Consider the following 12,376-nt stretch of genomic DNA (forward strand, 5'->3'; position numbering starts at 1 on the left):
CATGCAATGACTTCATCGAGCTTATGACTCTGCAAACGTGGATGCATTTGGTGTTTGTTTTGGTTGTGTTTTGGATTATGTTGTGCCCAATAGAAATGAATGGCAAATCATATATTGTGTCATTTTGGAGTCACTTTTATTGAAAATAAGAACATAATATGTTTCTGAACACTTCTACATTAATGTTGATGCTACCATTATTACAGATAATCATGAATGAATGCTGAGTAATGATCGGTGAGAAGGTTACAGAGGCACAAAATCATTCCCCTAAAACCGCTCACCATTACCCATAACAAGTGAGGTTAGCAGTTTTGGGGGGGGGGGTAAAAATGTACATTTCACACAAGTGCCGAGTGTTGGGCCAGTAACTGAAAGGTCGCTTGTTCGGATACCTGAGCTGACAAGGTGAAAAATATGTCCATGTACCCTTGAGCAAGGCACTTAACCTAATTTGCTCCAGTAAAACAACACATTTCTCTGCACCTATATGACAATAAACCATCCTTTTAGATACACAAAGTGCTTTAATTTCGAAATGGTAAAACCAATATATATACTGAACAAGAATATAAATGCAACATGTAAAGTGTAGATCCCATGTTTCATGAGCTGAAATAAATAATCCCAGAAATGTTCCATATTTACAAAAAGCTTTTTTCTCTCAAATGTTGTGCACATATTTGTTTACATCCCTTGTTAGTGAGCATTTCTCCTTTGCCAAGATAATCCATCCACCTGACAGGTGTGGTATATCAATTTGCTAAATAAACAGCATGATCATTCCATAGGTGCACGTTATACTGAGGACAATAAAAGGCAGATCTAAAATGTGCAGTTTTGTAACACAACACAATGCCACAGATGTCTCAAGTTTTGAGGGAGCTGAATGCAAGAATGCCCTCCAGAACAGTTGCCATAGAATTTAATGTTCATTTCTCTACCATAAGCCGTTTCCAACGTTGTTTTAGAGAATTTGGCAGTACATCCAACCGGCCTCACAACTGCAGACCACGTGCAACCACAGCAGCCAAGGACCTCCACATCCAGCTTCTTCACCTGCAGGACAGTCAGAGACCAGCCTCCCAGACAGCTGATGAAACTGAGGAGTATTTCTGTCTGCAATAAATCCCTTTTGTTGGGAAAAATTAATTCTGATTGGCTGGGCCCTGCTCTCCAGTGGGTGGGCCAGTCTTCCATGTGAGTCGGCCTATGCCCTCCCAGGCCCACCCATGGCTGTGCCCTTGCCGAGTCTTGTGAAATCCATAGATTAGGGCCTAATGAATATATTTAAATGGGCTGATTTCCTTATATGAACTGTAACTCGTAAAATCATTGAAAAAAGGGTGACATTCTGAACTGTCACCTCATATAAAACATTTGATCTCAAATCCAAAAGTGTAGAGCCAATACCAATAGGACTGTACACCAAAATACACTGTGGTTTTATGTGTTGAATGTGCCATGTTTATGAAAGATCATGCTGTTATTATGGCAGTGTGAAAATGACTCTAATGTAGCCTTGTGTATCATATGATGTGATAGCAATTTTAACCTGAAAGCCAGACTTTGTCTCACTGATAAATGTATTAAACTTCACATTTTATGTTGTGTTGTACATGATTTTCCAGATACATTTCTAGTGAAACGCCACTGTAAGAACGTAATGTAACCTTCCTGACGTATGTATCCATACTGTACAACCCTCTAGTGGAATAAAGGAATACAACTACATATTTTGTGTTCCTTTCATATCAGAATATGTCTAACTGCTCCTCCTACTGATGAAATCAGGACACTGAAGTGTGGTTACCTGTTTCCTGTAGCCCTTACAGGATTTCCAGATATGTAAAACAAGAGGCTACCGGTATATATTTAAATGTATAATCAGTAAATTATGCAAATGTAAATAAAATAGTCCCAATTCAAGAAGCATAATATACTCATATACTCATAATATCCTCATCTGTATGCAGACAGCAACAGACAGCAGCCTGTTCATTTATCTTTATTTGACATGAGGTAACAGACAGTGAAAGTACAGTAACGGATGATACTGTACTAACTATACAGACACTTGGTCAAATTCCCTCGCAAATGCCCACTAGCAAATTTGGCTTGACATGCAATTTGTTACCATGGCTCTTACCAGTGACCTTTCTGCACTAACATTAGAACTTCCTCCATTTCTTGGGGGAAAAAAAACACTTCAGGCCCTAGCAGAGTACAACGCAATGAAACAAAGCAGTTACACCAGGCGACACAGAGAGAGAGAGTGGGGTCAGCTAATGTCTTCTTTTTTTATTTAGCCTTTGAATAAATTATTATTGTGGCTCCTGTTGATGAACCTCTGATTACGCGTAGCTGTCCTGTACTATGACTCTAAATCAGTGCTCAACAAGAGGGTACTATTAGATGAACAATTAAGACAAACATGATAAGGAATTAAGATATTACTCTATCACTTTTATGTAATGACAATTTCATTTCGGGACTTTTACTATCTGCAAGCCTGATTTTAGGAGTGGAGACCAAACAACTGAATGTCCAATCACATACATCTGTCATAAAGCGTTCAGTTACATGTCTGGAACAGTGTTCTGGAGCATTATACTGTCTCTTGTGGCTCAGGATTGCATTGGTGTACTTCTACCACTAGATGGTAATAGAGGAGTGAGTAGAGACATGGTCCTCATTAGACTTAGCTGCTGTCACTGTGCCCATATACCTTACATTACATACATTCAGTGGGAACAGCAGGACGGTAGAACGTTTGGGATTGCTTAAAAACGCTTGTGGCAAAACATTTTCTAGTTATGTTTTTTAAAATAATGCATTGGGTGTATGACCTCTTGCTTTCTGTCCTGAAAAAGAGTTTATTAAAAATAAACAAATGTCTGACTGAAAATCCAAACTAGAAGTCTAAAATATGGACTTATTCAGATGATTTTGCTTCTGTCAGAAATCCACACAAAAAAAACTAGACACGGCATCTCTTTCTCACACACACACACGCGCACACACGCACACACACACACACACACACACACACACACACACACACACACACACACACACACACACACACACACACACACACACACACACACACACACACACACACACACACACACACACACACACACACACACACACAAAAACTCATTTTAAGCATGAGTGAGGGGTAGACAGTCCATTGTGCCAATCACTCACATTGCACTGTGAGTTATGTCAAACATTTTGAGCACACATGCTTACAAAAGGAGTTAGCGGGGCTATGTCACTAATAGTCCTCAGAAACTGTCTTAACCAACAGGACATCTGCAGAGAAGTTCAAGCAACTGCTAACAGTCTCTCATCTCATCAACTTGGTATGGGATTATCAATAAAAGAAGTTTAAGTTAAAAAAATCTAGACAGCTAAAGGTAGGCAAAGTCTCAGCACCAAAACGAAACACTCTTTCTACTGCCGTTTCCAACTGCTTTGGGGGACTTAGATAGATATATGGAAATGCTTTTGTTAACTGTTACTAAACATTCATTGAAGATCTTAACTCATTGTTTGATACATTGTTCATGATTTAATTGAATCACTGGGAGTTATGTAACTTGTCTTTCCTTCTGTCAGTCCAGTGTTGTATATGATGTACTATTGTTGTTGCTTCTTTGGCATTTTTTCAGTTTAGTTTGTGAGTTTGTTTGATTGCCTGCAAGGGGGCAGAGAAAGAGTAAGTCTAAATGTCATTATGTGCATCCATCCCAAATGTTAACAGCCTAGAGATATGAAGTAGCTAACGTTACTATTTTCCACTTTCACCCTCATTTAGGATTCCTCTACATCCCTAATTAGACTTAGAGAACTCTTTGAAGGTTCCTGAAAGTTTTGCACTGGGATTGATGTATACAGTATGCAGCATAGCTAAGGGCATTCCAAGGTCGGCTTACTTTGCATGTGTTCTTCCATGATTTAAAATCATTGTATTACATTTGTATACATATGCACCACACAGAACGCACTGCAACTGCCTCTGCAACGCAATGCTGCAAGGCAAACGCTGCGTTCCATTGGAAATATACTGTATTTCTGGTGTACCAAAACGTAAAACACTTTTGTTGTGTTCGAGGCGTTACCGCACAGTCTGCGCAGACATCCAGAGCAGCCCAGCCCGTTAGCACGTAGTACGCGGGAGACGCTGACACGCTCACCACAGACATCCAGAGCAGCCCAGCCCGTTAGCACGTAGTACGCGGGAGACGCTGGCACACTCACCACAGACATCCAGAGCTGCCCAGCCCGTTAGCGCGTAGTACGCGGGAGACGCTGGCACGCTCACCACAGACATCCAGAGCAGCCCAGCCCGTCAGCGCGTAGTACGCGGGAGACGCTGGCACACTCACCACAGACATCCAGAGCTGCCCAGCCCGTTAGCGCGTAGTACGCGGGAGACGCTGGCACGCTCACCACAGACATCCTTAACACTCCATTTAGTCAATCCAGCTCGGGAAATGAATGGTTCAGGTAAATATAGCCTATAGAGGAGGTAATGCCTGCCCACCTCTTACTCTGAACTCGACCCGGTTCGAGCCAACACACGCTCTGTTGATGATTGTGAATGGATTTGTTCATTTGGGGTTGGTATTGTAGCTCAATTATATCTAGTCATGTGATGACTAAATTATATAAAAATGTCTTGAAAGCCTTCTGGTGAATGGATGGAGTAATGGTCAAACAATGGCCTCTTTTTCCCCTTGTCTTAGGGATTCTTGATATAAATATAGAGATGTTATCACTTTTAATGAATAACGACCAATAATACATGGAAGAGCTTCCTGGACAAAGTCCCAAAACATTGGTATGCCTGCATGGCAGCAGTCCAATTAACTTAACTACATAGCAGGACTGCTTCATATGTTCCTGATATGCAATACAGCTGTCAATGCTGTCTTAACTGTTAGTATTCGGTACATTTCAAGTAATCAAATAGAAAGCCGAAAGGTATGCTATTTAACTTATAACACAAAGTAAAGAATACTGTCTCAAGCCCATTCTGACTTAACAGTCAGGTGCCAAGTGCCAACTGCACAGCCAGCAGACAGAAATAGCACTCCAGAAACAGTCAATGACATCATGGGTTTTCTCTAATGGGCATAATGTGGGGGGTGTTTTAAATGATGAACATTTCAACTACGATAGCCACACAGTTTTAGCATATGACAACGCCAGTCTGTTCAGTGTGCACTCTGTTTGCCACCTGATGCTCAATGTCTTGTCGGGAAACTCTTATTTTATTTTTTTATCAGAGCAAACAAGTCCTGGTGGGTTATTTGTTGTTGTGATACATAGTGGGGACGAGGGATGACTTTTGACAAATCTCTTGGCAAAAAAATATGTGTATTTTCCACAATATACACTTCGCACTGTTAAGAGTCAGCTGCCGCCCGCTCTGCTGTGTGTTGGCACTACTATTAGGGGAATTCCTGTCCAACATGCAGGCCATTTAAGCGTTTGACCACAGAGCCATGCCCGCCGTGCCCCTGTGACACGAGAAAGGCACACGCTGCCAGTGACCTTTTTAAGAGAGGTGAATATGAAGGCTATTTAAAATAATAACAGTCACCAAAGAAACCCTATAATATCCCACTATCTGATTTTGTTTTTTAAAGTATAATTTAACAAGGCAAGTTAGTTAAGAACAAATTATTATTTACAATGACTGCCTACCGCGGAGACAATTGTGTGCTGCCCTATGGTACTCCCAATCACAGCAAGTTGTGATACAACCTGGAATTGAACCAGATTCAGTAATGAAACCTCCAGCACTGAAATGTAGTGCCTTAGACCGCTGTGCCACTCGTTCACACAATCATACAACAATCCATTTATACTGCATGTTTCGTGGAATCTACACATCTTTCCATAATTCTGATTGCCACAGTTTGATGGATTGGGGTAGTGATTTGAGTGGAACTTTTCTCGGGTAATGCAGGAGAAAACACCTTTGTGTCAATACTGTGTCAATACTGTGTGGAGTAGATTACTGCTGTGGAGCTCAAATAGTTTATTGAAGTGAAATGGATGCTGAATGGAACTTCATAAGTGCTTTAATGACAGTGATTCTGACAGTGGAAGGAGAAATATCAAGGAACATTTCCAGAATTTGCCTTGGTAGGAAGCTGCTGCCAGCAGTAGAAAATATACAAACAAGTCATCTTACTCTGCTCTCTATGCCAACAGCACAGATATCATGGCTGGGTCTGAGCTCACTGAATAGCGACTACAGGTGTGAAGACTGCTATTGGGCTACGGGAGAGTCTTGCTATTGTGCACGGCTCAAGACCAGGATACTGGGGACATCTTTAGCTACAGTGCCTTCAGAAATAATTCACACCTCTTGACATTTTCCCACATGTTGTTGTGCACTATGGTGTTGAACGCTGAGCTGTAGTCAATGAATAGCATTCTCTCATAGGTGTTCCATTTGTCCAGGTGGAAAGGACAGTGTGGAGTGCAATAGAGATTGCATCATCTGTGGATCTGTTAGGGCAGTATGCAAATTGGAGTGGGTCTAGGGTTTCTGGGATAATGGTGTTGATGTGAGCCATGACGAGTCTTTCAAAGCACTTCACGGCTACAGCCGTGAGTGCTATGGATCGGTAGTTATTTAGGCAGGTTACCTTAGTGTTCTTGGGCACGGGGACTCTGGTGGTCTGATAGAAATTTGGTAAGCCGGATTTAAGTTTCCCTGCATTAAAGACCCCTGCCACTAGGTGCGCCACCTCTGGGTGAGCGTTTTCCTGTTTGCAAGCAAAACCCTGAGACGTCCTTAGAAATTGTCTGCCGCCCCTTGTCTTACCACATGCCGCTGTTCTATCCTGAACTTTATGTCCTGAATACCAAGTTATATAAAAACGTTACAGAGCACCACTCTGTAACGGTTTTCCTCCTCTTCTGAGGAGGAGTAGGAAAGATCGGACCAATGTGCAGCATGGTAAGTGTCCATATTTGAATGAAATATAACCGAACACTGAATACAAAAGAACAAGAGAAATAAATGAAAACCGAAACAGTTCTGTATGGTAAAACACAGACACAGAAAACAACTACCCACAACCCATAGTGGGAAAACAGGCTGCCTAAGTATGGTTCTCAATCAGAGACAACGATCGACAGCTGCCTCTGATTGGGAACCATACCAGGCCAAACACAGAAATACAAAACATAGAATACACAACATAGAATGCCCACCCCAACTCACTCCCTGACCATACTAAAACAAAGACATAAAAAAGGAACTAAGGTCAGGACGTGACACACTCTTCATATTTTAAATTATGGTGGTAGCTGGATCATGTTATAGGTATGCTTGTCATCAGCAAGGACTAAGGAGCTTTGTAGGATAAAAATAAATGGAATAGAGCTAAGCACAGGCAAAGTCATGGATTAAAACCTGGTTCATTCTGCTTTCCCACAGACACTGGGAGACAAATTCACCTTTCAGAAGGACAATAACCTAAAACACAAGGCCAAGTGTACACACAAAAAAATTATATACACTACCGTTCATAAGTTTGGGGTCACTTAGAAATGTCCTTGTTTTTGAAAGAAATGACCATTATCTGTCCATTAACATAACAGAAAATGGATCCGAAATACAGTGTAGACATTGGAAATGTTGTAAATTTCTATTGTAGATGGAAACGGCAGATTCTTTATGGAATATGTACATAGGCGTACAGAGGTCCATTATTAGCGACCATCACACCTGTGTTCGAGCTGACAAGGTACAAATCTGTCGTTCTGCCCCTGAACAGGCAGTTAACCCACTGTTCCCAGGCCGTCATTGAAGATAAGAATATGTTCTTAACTGACTTGCCTGGTTAAATAAAGGTAAAATTAAATTTAAAAAATAATAAAACCCTTTTGCAATTATGTTAGCGCAGCTGAAAACTTGTGCTGATTAAAGAAGCAATCAAACTGTCCTTCTTTATACTAGTTGAGTATCTGGAGCATCAGCATTTGTGGGTTCGATTACAGGCTCATAATGGCCAGAAACTCGTCAGTCTATTCTTGTTCTGAGAAATGAAGGCTATTCCATGCGAGAAATTGCCAAGAAACTGAAGACCTCATACAACTCTGTGTACTACAGCCTTCACAGAACAGCGCAAACTGCCTCAAACCAGAATAGAAAGAGCAAAAGGACAAGTACATTAGAGTGTCTAGTTTGAGAAACAGACATCTCACAAGTCCTCAACTGGCAGCTTAATTAAATAGTACCCACAAAACGCCAGTGAGGAGGCGTTTCCGGGATACTGGCCTTCTAGGCAGAATTGCAAATAAAAGCCATATCTCAGACTGGCCAATAAAACGAAAAGATTATGATTGTCAAAAGAACACTGACACTGGATAGAGGAACTCTGCCTGCAAGGCCAGCATCCCGGAGTCGCCTCTTTACTGTTGAGGTTGAGACTGGTGTTTTACTTATGTAAGTTAGATATAGATATTTAATTTGCTATATACTGTATATATACATACAGTACCAGTCTAAAGTTTGGACACACCTACTCATTTAAGGGTTTTTCTTTATTTTCACTATTTTCAAAATGTTTACTATTTTTTGGCATCTGCTCGGTACAGTTGAAACTGAGATTCCTCCTTGAACAGCACACTTCTCCAGCATGCCCTTGGCCATCGAAGGTGAACATTTGCCCACTGAAGTTGGTTACGACTCCAAACTACAGTCAGTTCAAGACCCTGGTGAGGACGACGAGCACACAGATGAGCTTCCCTGAGACGGTTTCTGAATGTTTGTGAAGAAATTCTTCGGTTGTGCAAACCCACAGTTTCATCAACTGTCCGTATGGCTGGTCTCAGACGATCCCACAGGTGAAGAAGCCGGATGTGGAGGTCCCGGGCAGGCGTGGTTACAAATGGTCTGCGGATGTGAGGCCGATAGACGTACTTCCAAATTCTCTAAAATTACATTGTAAGTGGCTTATGGTAGAGAAATTAACATTCAATTCTATGGCAACAGCGCTGGTTGACATTCCTGCAGTCAGCATGCCAATTGCACAAAACGATAGATCTGTGGCATTGTGTTGTGTGACACAACTGCACATATTAGAGTGGCCTTTTATTGTCCCCAGCATAAGGTGCACTCATGTAATGATCATGCTGTTTAATCAGCTTCTTCATATGCCGCACCTATCATTTGGATGGATTATCTTGGCAGGAGTACAAATGCAGCTTAACGTGCTGTGTCCTCTTGGTTAGGAAGTCTGTGTTCCACCGGCAAATACATTCAGCTGGGTGAGTTTGTGCTGTAGCAGGCCCAAAATGATTGTGTTGAGGGCTGAACTAAAGTGAAATAAACAATATCCTTATGCATGTCCTTGGATTCTTGAGGGGTGGAAGGATGTAGTGAATGCCCATGTTGACGGCATAGTCCACAGACCTATTGGCTCGTTAGGCAAACTGCATGGAGTCAAGAAGGGCGTCAGTGGTGGTTTTGAGATGGGAAAGGACAAGGTGCTCAAAAGGTTTTTATGGTCATAAAAGAAGAGATTGTTGACATAAACAATTCTGTATTTAGCTTATTGTGCACAGAAGGTGATGGGACGTTTTGTTTGTGTTCTACCGGTGTTTAGTCTTTCCTAAGTACTGTTTGACTAATTGGCTAATTCCTGAGAATTCCCCCACTAATTCTCCCACAAAATATTTTTTAATTGTGAAACAAACAAGACCAAAAAACAGAAAACTTGAGCCTGCATAACTATTCACCCCCCCCCCAAAAAAAAAAGTGAATACTTTGTAGAGACACCTTTTGCAACATATACAGTTTCAAGGCTCTTGGGGTATGTCTCTATAAGCTTGGTACATCTAGCCACTGGGATTTTTGCCCATTCTTCAAGGCAAAACTGCCCCAGCTCCTTCAAGTTAGATGGGTTCCGCTGGTATACAGCAATCTTTAAGTCATAACACATTTTCTCAAATGGATGCTTAGGGTCATTGTCCTGCTGGAAGGTGAACCTCCGTCCAGGTCTCAAATCTCTGGAAGACTGAAACAGGTTAACCTCAAGAAATTCTCTGTACTTAGCTCCATTCATCATTCCTTCAACGCTGACCAGTTTCCCATTCCCCGCCGATGTAAAAACATACCCACAGCATAATGCTGCCACCACCATGCTTCAGTGTGGGGATGGTGTTCTCGGGTTGATGCAAGGTGTTGAGTTTGCGCCAGACATTGTGTTTTCCTTGATGTCCAAAAAGTTCAAATTTAGTCTCATCTAACCAGAGTATCTTCTTCCATTTGTTTTGGGAGTCTTTCACATGCATTTTGGCGAACACCAAATGTGTTTGCTCATTTTTTTTTAAGCAATGGCTTTTTTCTGGCCACTCTTCCATAAAGCCCAGCTCTGTGGAGGCGTACTGTCATGTTTTGTCTTATATTGTCTTGTCTTTTTGTTTTCCCTTCTGTTCGTTTCCCCCTGCTGGTCTTATTAGGTTCATTCCCTTTTTCTATCGCTCTCTCTCTCTCCTCTCTATCGTTCCGTTCCTGCTCCCAGCTGTTCCTCATTCTCCTACTCAATCATTTAGTCTTGTCACACCTGTTCCCTATCTTATCCTCTGATTAGAGTCCCTATTTCTCCCCTTGTCTTCCGTTTCTGTCCTGTCGGATCCTTGTATATTGTTCGCCGTGCTGTGTCTTGTTTCCCTCAGATGCTGCGTGTGAGCAGGTGTCTGAGTCTGCTACGGTCGGTGCCTTCCCGAGGCAACCTACAGTTTATGGTCGAGTCTCCAGTCTGTCCTCGTCACTACGAGTGGAATTAGTTTTTTATGCTTTGTTTACCGCTCCGATTTGTCTAGGAGTATTGCATATTTCCTTTACTGGAATAAAGACTCTGTTTTCGCCAAGTCGCTTTTGGGTCCTCATTCACCTGCATAACAGAAGGATCCGACCAAGAATGGACCCAGCGACTATGGATTCTCTCTACTCTACTCTCGAGTTCCAGGGAGCGATGCTCGGCAGACACGAGCAGGAATTGTCAGCTGCTCGGCATGCCGTTGAGACCCTGGCCGCTCAGGTCTCCGACCTCTCAGGACAGTATCAGAGTCTTCGTCTCGTGCCACCAGCTACTTCCGGGTCTTCCGAGCCTCCGGAACCTAGGGTTAATAACCCACCATGTTATTCTGGGCAGCCCACTGAGTGCCGCTCCTTTCTCACCCAGTGTGATATAGTGTTCTCTCTCCAACCCAACACATACTCAAGAGAGAGAGCTCGGATTGCCTACGTCATATCACTCCTTACTGGTCGGGCTCGGCAGTGGGGCACAGCTATCTGGGAGGCAAGCGCTGAGTGCACTAACGATTATCTGAACTTTAAAGAGGAGATGATAAGGGTTTTTGATCGTTCAGTTTTTGGGAAAGAAGCTTCCTGGTCCCTGTCTTCCCTATGTCAAGGTAATCGATCCATAACGGATTACTCTATAGAGTTTCGCACTCTTGCTGCCTCCAGTAACTGGAACGAGCAGGCGTTGCTCGCTCGTTTTCTGGAGGGACTCCACGCTAAGGTTAAGGATGAGATTTTCTCTCGGGAGGTTCCATCCAGCGTGGATTCTTTGATTGAACTCGCTATTCGCATTGAACGACGGGTAGACCTTCGTCACCGAGCTCATAGAAGAGAGCTCGCGTTAACTGTGTCTCCCTCTCTCCGACACTACCATCTTTCCCCACTGACTCTGGTGTTGAGCCCATGCAGCTGGGGGTATTCGCATTTCGACTAAGGAGAGGGAACGGAGAATCACCAACCGCCTCTGTCTCTATTGCGGTTCCGCTGGTCATTTTGTCATTTCATGTCCAGTTAAAGGCCAGAGCTCATCAGTAAGCGGAGGGCGACTGATAAGCGCTACTAGACGGTCCTCTCCGTCAAGTACCTGTACTACCTTACCGGTCCATCTACGCTGGACCGGATCGGCAGCTTCCTGCAGTGCATTAATAGACTCTGGGGCGGAGGGCTGTTTTATGGACGAAGCCTGGGCTCGGGAACATGACATTCCTCTCAGACAGTTAGGGAGCCCACGGTCATGTTCGCCTTGGATGGTAGTCCTCTCCCCAGTATATTATGTGAAACACTACCTTTAACCCTCACTGTATCTGGTAACCATAGTGAGACCATTTCTTTTTTGATTTTTTGTTCACCTTTTACACCTGTTGTTTTGGGTCATCCCTGGCTAGTGTGTCATAATCCTTCTTTTGATTGGTCTAGTAATTCTATCCTTTCCTGGAACGTTTCTTGTCATGTGAAGTGTTTAATGTCTGCTATTTCTCCTGTTTGTTCTGTCCCCTCTTCTCAGGAGGAACCTGGTGATTTGACAGGAGT

General features: G+C 42.7%; 1 protein-coding gene across 1 annotated transcript in view; it reads left to right on the forward strand.

The window, feature by feature from the left end:
* Nucleotides 1-3,302: 3,302 nt before the first annotated feature.
* The window catches only part of LOC124037077 (calcium-activated potassium channel subunit beta-2-like), a 36,597-nt gene continuing 27,523 nt past the window's right edge, over nucleotides 3,303-12,376 (forward strand). Inside the window, exon 1 of the mRNA XM_046351716.1 lies at nucleotides 3,303-3,371. The gene's annotated coding sequence lies outside the window, so the exon portion shown is untranslated. The remainder of the gene's footprint in view (nucleotides 3,372-12,376) is intronic.

Source organism: Oncorhynchus gorbuscha, linkage group LG06 (genome assembly GCF_021184085.1).
Source record: "Oncorhynchus gorbuscha isolate QuinsamMale2020 ecotype Even-year linkage group LG06, OgorEven_v1.0, whole genome shotgun sequence".
Lineage (NCBI taxonomy): Eukaryota > Metazoa > Chordata > Actinopteri > Salmoniformes > Salmonidae > Oncorhynchus > Oncorhynchus gorbuscha.